We start from the raw sequence: 7,478 nt of genomic DNA, 5'->3' as shown, positions 1-7,478 counted from the left end.
TGTTCATGTTCAATATAAAACTTAGTGTATAGGTCTTCATGAGTGTCAAGCCCTCCTTGTGTGAGGCATCCTTCATTGAGAGAGTTTTCCATCGAGAGAGAGTCAAGCCCTTGCTTCATCGAGGCACAAGCTCTCCATGAGGCACCTTCATCATTTCCCTATCTCTCATCATAGTGCTCTTCTTCATCCCTGATTTGAGACAAAAAGCTTATTGTGAGTGTCGGAGCTCAAGTAATGTTGATATGAAATTATTGGTTTCTTTGAAAGATTTCATGAGTTTAGGGTGCAAAACTTTTGAAAGGTTTAGCTTTCCAGTTCTGTAAGCTTCATCTTAGTGAGGCTGTGAGGATTTTATTATATTGAGAGGTGTGAGGGAGAGTTCTTGTGGTCATAAGAGACCTACCTCTAAGGAGTTCTAGCCTATACCGAGCAAGCTGACAGCCAAGACTCCTTCTCCAGCTTGGCCAACTACCTACAGAAAAGCCTCCTCCAAGTGAGCGACATCAGCTCATCCTCAGCCTCTACAATGACTCCATAGCTGCTCAACGCTAAATAAAGCCTGCAACCTACAACTACACAGCTCCAAGAAGGATAGACACAGGCTACGATCCTTGTGTGGAATCTGCAGCAATTGCTATCGACCCACTCTGGCTTAGAAACTAACAACAGCAACCCGCGCCACTGTCTGCAATGCCTTCCACAACTTGGACTCCTAGCTCCACCTATGCTCTACGCCTCCTAGCTCCACCTACGCTCTGTGCCTCCAACGACGCCATAGAAGCACCGCATGCAAAAGCCCCATAGCGACCAAACTCCCTATACAACGACCTCCAACACCTCCCAAAAGTGGCCTGCGATGAGCAATAGCCCACTCTCAAACAAGCGACTAACTGCCTAGCACCTACGACCTCTATAAGCAGCAAAGGCACTAAGCATCGATCGAACGCTCAGCCTCTAGCTCCCCCTTCAACTGCGTCTACTTCTCCGCCACGAGCTCCTTCGCCTTCTCCAACGATCTCCAGCGATGCTCACCCATCCAACAAGCTCAACCCAATTGCAGACGACTCCTTCAACGTCAAGCGCCTCCTCAAAAGCTTTCGAGCAGCCACAACGCCCATGCACGGCTCCCACAAAATCAGTCAAACGATGCGCCAAAGCGTCTGCAATTGCTCAACTGCTCCATCGACGGCGAATTCTCTACAAGACCGCCACCTCCTTTGCTACGTCTCACCATCTCACCGTCTCCGCTGTCCCAGATCTCTGCAATGTTCTCCTTTGTAACACATGGCAAATAGGAGGTTAAGTCCAATTGACCTTGGGTTGAGTGGGTGGAAGTGTGTCCACATGGCAAATAACACCTTACCTAGGTTAAGTAATCTTGACTCTAGGTCTGCTTTCTAGATAGGACTGGTTAACTTGGTGGCACATGGCAGTGCCACATAGGCAGTTGGCATGTAGGACACCATAACATGTGTCAGCAACATGCCAACTCAACATGCCACATGGCATAGTGCCATCAAGGCACACAACCATGTCACACTGCCACATCACCATTCATCCACCATCATCATTTTTCCCTCTCTTGTGATCAAAATTTGGTTATCTTTCCGAGGGCCATATCTTTTGATCCAGAGGGAATTTCGCAACGCCTTAAAGCAAAAGTGATCACCAGATCATGCTCTACGCGTTGAGCACTTCAAATTTTCTATTTGACTTTTCCACAGGTCATAATCATTAAATCCTCATCATCAAAACCACCTCCTAATCCATTGCAGGGCACCCAGCACATAAAATGAATCTAGATAAAATTGATTTGTTGCATTTATCACTTCGACTTGTAGTCTAGCTATAAACTAGCACCACCATAGAGGATGTCCAACATAGACTAGCACCACCATAGAGGATGTCATAGACTAGCACCACCAAGCCAAGTAAGCCTACCACGTTACGCGATTAGTTCCCACTAACGTCAGTCCCATCAGATCTATCATCAGTGTACACATTCACATATCTGACACCAATTCAGTACCCTTGGCATTTGGCACTTTAGCACCTCAATGTAACACTTGGCAGAGTTATCCCTTCTCGGATTCAAGATTGTTGCACATTTGCACACACACATGCCACCCATGTAAATTCACATGTTGTTGACTCTTTTCTGGCATTGGTTCCTGCACACATACATCAGCCTTGTACAGCCTCTTGGCTACGCCCGACACTCAGTTGTCATCATCATTTCACTACAGGATTTGATCCTTGGCATCCACGCAGCTATTCCTCCACCACATGACTTGGTTTTGACCATCTAGCATAAGCTCCACGGTGGCAGCTCTCACACAGTGTTCTCATGGGTAGACACTCTCATCGGTACACAAGTAAGCCTCTTGCATAGAGCACCAGACCGCCCCCAACATGGAGTTATCCACATCACACAGTTGATGATACACCAGTCATGACTCCGGATGAGATCTGTGAGTTGAAAGAGAAACTTCTTCAACCATTCATTGCCATAGGGTATGTACTAGTTTATGACGATGACTCAAGCCTCATTGGTCTTGAGCGATTAGACACAGATGTTCCACATGTTAGCATGGATCATCCCATACTTTTGGTAAGCCCTCAACATGAGGCACACTTGACGGTAAGTTCAAGGCACCAGGCACATTCGGCTGTAAGCCCTCAGCATGAGGCACACTTGATGCTAAGCCCTTAGCTTGAGACATATTTGATGATAAGCCCTCAGCACGAGGCAATCCCATTTACATCAGTAGATTCTGCTGCTTATGATGCACAGCCGTCACATTCATGCATGGATCCGACTCCATTTACTTTCACACCAGATGATGTAGATACACAGTAGGAGTTTACCAATGACCATGTAGATTTTCAGCAGGTAATTCCTCTGTGCAAGGCACTCACATCTTCTACCGCATGTAGACATATATGCCAGAGTGCATTCAGCTCCTAAGTTGATACCATTCCCGCATCCATCACTGATGCTTTCACCTCTGACACAGAGCTCATCACATCCTTGGACACGACTTCCTTCAGTAGTACAAATCAGCAGATCAGTCTCAAGGACATTCCAGCATCAGCTCAGTTATGCCGCACTGCACCACCCTTGGATCAAGTTATCACCACCTCCGATCAGTAGATCATTCCTCAGCATGAGGATGTTTATGCATCAGTGTGGTCCTGCCCCAGTGCAGCGGACATCATCAAGTTCAGCCATAGCGCAACCTAGGGATCCCCCATTCAAGAGTGGGTATAAACATCCTGGGTCCAAAGCATGGATGAAAAACAACCTTTAAAAAAAAATCAGGCTCCGCATATAACAATCTCCCACTTGGAGAACTTGGAGACTGATCATAGTAACTCCATCATTACTACACTCACTGCAATTCTTTGGATCTAGCTCTCTCTCATATTGTTCCTCATTCTTGAAGACCAATTGAAATTGAGCAAGAGCTCAACTTCTCCCTAGTTAGCACCTTGGTCAACATGTCTGCAAGATTTTGGCGAGTGTATCTTTTCTAGCTTCAACTGTCCATCCTCCAAAATAGGATCAAATGAAATGATATCTAAGATGTATCTGTTTCGTTCTTGAATGGAAGGCTAAATTCTCCACAAGATAAATAGCACTCTGGCTATCACTATACAAGCTGCAATTTTTTTGCTTCTTCCCAAGTTCCTCCATAAACCTTTGCAAAATCAGTAGGACCCCATGCATTTGTATGCACAAGCTCTAACTTTTCTCTCTTCTTTTGTTTCCTACTCTCTTCTTTTGTTTCCTAACTCTGAGAAATATGACTCTCTTTTGCTTTCCTTAAACATAGTTCTCACAAAAATCCAAATCAACCTAGCAATAATTTTCTTCGATGAACAATCTGAATCCCCTTCTCACTCATGTGTCCAAGGCTATGATGCGACAAAGTTGTATCTACTCTTGTAGAAGCTAAAGCAACAAAGGAGTAAGAAATACATGTACATAAATACAACGTACCTACCTTGGCTCCTTTTGTGATTACCATTGATCCTTTAGTGACCTTCTACAAATATCCTACAAATGTGCTTGTGCAACCTTCATAATCCAATTGTCTTGCTGTGTCCTACTGAAATTAAGTTTCTTCTTATGCCTTAGCTTTGGATTCTCTACCTCTGACTATCATGTTACCTCTTAATGAGGCTGGTTTGTAAAGGTTCCACATGTAAAAATATTATGATGATAATATAATACAAATGATGTTTCTACTCAAAGACAAAAAGAAGAATGGGAAAGGAGGGCTGGAAAGAGTTTAAAAAAGGGGTTGTTGGGGGTCGGAGGGGGGGGGGGGGATTTATATAGCCTACAAGGACCCCAAAGGCCTTTACGTACTACTAAGGGGCAACATAAAGGATTCGGGGGAAAAAAAAGGCTAACGTGCACTGGAAGTTTGCAAGTTTGAAGAGGATGGATAAGTCCTCTGCAAGCCATCGGAGAAGTATGTAGGAGCAACAAAAAGGGCTTAAAAATCCCTCATAGAGGAGCATCGAGCCAAGATGGCCTAGGTAGTGCTGCACAAGCATAGCAAGACCCTAAGCCTATAGAGGAAGGGCAGGAAGACCATGAGAAAACCTCAAATGAGGAGTCCACAACCCAAGGAGTGGGCTGCTAGTAAACCCAAGGAGCAGGCTCCTAGTAGACCTACAACGAGATGACGGGGGGAAGAATAGAAGCAGAAGAGGAAATGGCCAGGAAGGAAGAGGGTGATGGAGGAAAGTTGGTATGAAGGGGAGACAAGGGCTAGCTTGGAGCAGGCAAAGCTAACGCGAGTAGAATTTGGATCGAGTTACCGCACAACAGAGGCTAATCCGATTCCTATTCTCCACCCTCTAGCTTGCCCTTGAGCTAAGTGACAGTTGACAGGGAATGTGTGCATGGCTTTTATGATGGTGCACATAAAGTAGCCACACATTGGTTGAGGTTGTAGTGGGTCATTCAATGACATCTTGATGCTACAAGAGCATACGTTTTTTTCTTGAGACACTCAAAGATGCTGTCACTTACTCTTGAGGCATGGCCCTAAGATCTAGACCGAAATGTAGGACATGAAAGATGGACGAGAGTGGTAGGATATGCATTTCCATTAGATAGGCCCTCACTTTTGAGGTTTATGATCAAGGACATCTCATTGGCAGATGAGCCATCTACACAGACCTTTGTTTGGAGATCTCAAGATATACACAACACCAACAAGCCTCTGATATTCCTTGGTCAATGCCACCATGATGGACTCTTTGCGAGACAAGATAGACTATATATTGGCAATTGGGACTTACATAGGGGACGTCAATAAGGACCTTGGTAGGCAAAATGATGCTACATCACTCCCCTATTGTCTTACACTGAAGCCGCCATGCCAATAGCTCCCTTAAAAGGGATTGCAGATTTTGGAGGTAGTATATTAAGAGTAGGTTCACATAGATCTACATTATCGAGGTGGCATCTCATATCATGGGTAGTACATGCCATTCACAGAGGAGCCATGCAATATTGCAACCTTAGGCATTGAGGCACAAGTAGGTCCTTCATGAGACACAATAGGCTCTTAGGCATGATTTGGCTCTATAGAGAGGGTTAGGAGGAATGATCAACCACCTCGCTAATTTGAATCAATGATCAACCATGCCTTACTAGTTTGGGTCAACGATCAACCTCCACTGTGGTTTAGAGATCTCACCTCAAAGCTCCGTTAAGCCCAAACTCAGCTAGGAATAGTCCCTTGTGACCTCTTTCAAGCCACCAAAGCACATATCAAAAACAATCCCTTACCCTTGTTTTATGGGCTATTTGTCAAGGCAAGCCTAAATCATAGAGATCACCTCCTTTGGGCATCAAACTCAAGCAACTTGTTAATGTATATGTGGACCACATCCTGTTGAGCCATTTACGAAACGGATCTCACACGAAGAGTTATTATTACTTGAAGATTTCAAGCTGCTTAAAATCCATCTATCGGTTCTCTTCACTAAAGCATAAGGGGCTCTAGCTCTATCTCAGTGCTTGCATGACCTTCAAAGAAACCCTACAAAATGGTTTGATGTGATTAATCACTGATTGGATGAACCAATACTCTCTCTACCTCAGTATGACCACGGCCATTCACCATTCAAGCTTTCGCTTGAGCAATCTTCCACTCAACGCCACACACATGCACTGAGACTCTCTCTCTCTCTCTCTCTCTCTCTCTTTCTCTCTCTCTCTCTCTCTCTCTCTCTCTCATGCTCGTGTAGCACCACAACACAACATAAGAGATAGCAAAGACTCTACATAGTGATTGCTACACAAAATCTACGGACGGTATTCAAAATTGCCAAGAATGGAAGAGGAAAAGCTTTCCCTTTATTTTGTACTCTCATAAGGATACTTAGGAATGAAGGTGAAGACCTTACCTTTGGAGATAACAGCCCACTAAGTCGACCTATTTTCTACTTTACAACTGGGGATGGCACATGTCCCAACCTCTTTATCGACGTTAGGAACTTTATTTATCTCTACTTTACGGCAACTCACCATGGCTTTTGTTTGAGAGCACATGCTCTTGCAACACAAAGGCAATATTTGCACCAAATCCTAAGGAACCACAGGCAAAGATGCAAACAAGTGTCAAACGAGGGCAACTCAACTGTCAAATTTTGACCATTTTTTACTATGAGCACGATTATGAGTATTTCTAGTAGCCACTAAACTAATGATGAGAAGGGCTTGTCTTAATAGAAAAAAAGTTGAGTTCACTATTTCTAGTTGTTGTTCCTTCATATGTACAAGGCCCAATCTCAATTCACAATTCTTGATACATTGCAACTTAATGCACATCGTTAAGATTGTAATGAATTTGTAATTGTTTATTGCACTTTTCTTTTGGTTGATTTCAATTTTTCTACATTTTTCACTTTTTCATTGACATCAATTTGTGACTTTTATCCAAGGGGGAAGCCCTAGTGGGCTAAACAAAATGGCCACTACCCTAAGTCTAGGTTGATGCTCCTAAAAGTGGGAATGTATTTGTGATCACAAGGCATAAACAAGATTTTCTGACCATTCCAAACTTTTTGAATTGCATTAGATCAAGGGCCTTTCTAGTAGTCACTAAACTGATGATGAGAAACAAGGGCTTCTCTTAGAAGATACAAAGTTGCATCCACTATGAAAGTCGCCAGCCCTGCTGAGATTAGGTATGTTCACAATTCTTGATTCATTGCAACTTCATAGACATCATTAAGATTGTAATGAATTTTTGGTTGTTTTTTGCACTTCCCTTTTGATTGGTCATTGTAGTTTTAGTTTTTCATTAAAATAGATTTGTGACTTTCATCCTAGTGGGCTGGTAGTTTGGGTTGATGCTCCCATTGTTATGTAATAATAAAGGCCATGCCAACATGATCTTCTAAAATGGGAAGTGTGAGCAAGATATTCCCCATGTATATACTATGAAAGG

This window comes from Dipteris shenzhenensis, chromosome 2 (assembly GCF_047967505.1).
Source record: "Dipteris shenzhenensis isolate YYH24624 ecotype China chromosome 2, Dip_SZ_1.0, whole genome shotgun sequence".
Taxonomy (NCBI): Eukaryota; Viridiplantae; Streptophyta; class Polypodiopsida; order Gleicheniales; family Dipteridaceae; genus Dipteris; species Dipteris shenzhenensis.
The sequence above is the reverse complement of the archived record's forward strand: the minus strand, read 5'-3'. Positions refer to the sequence as shown.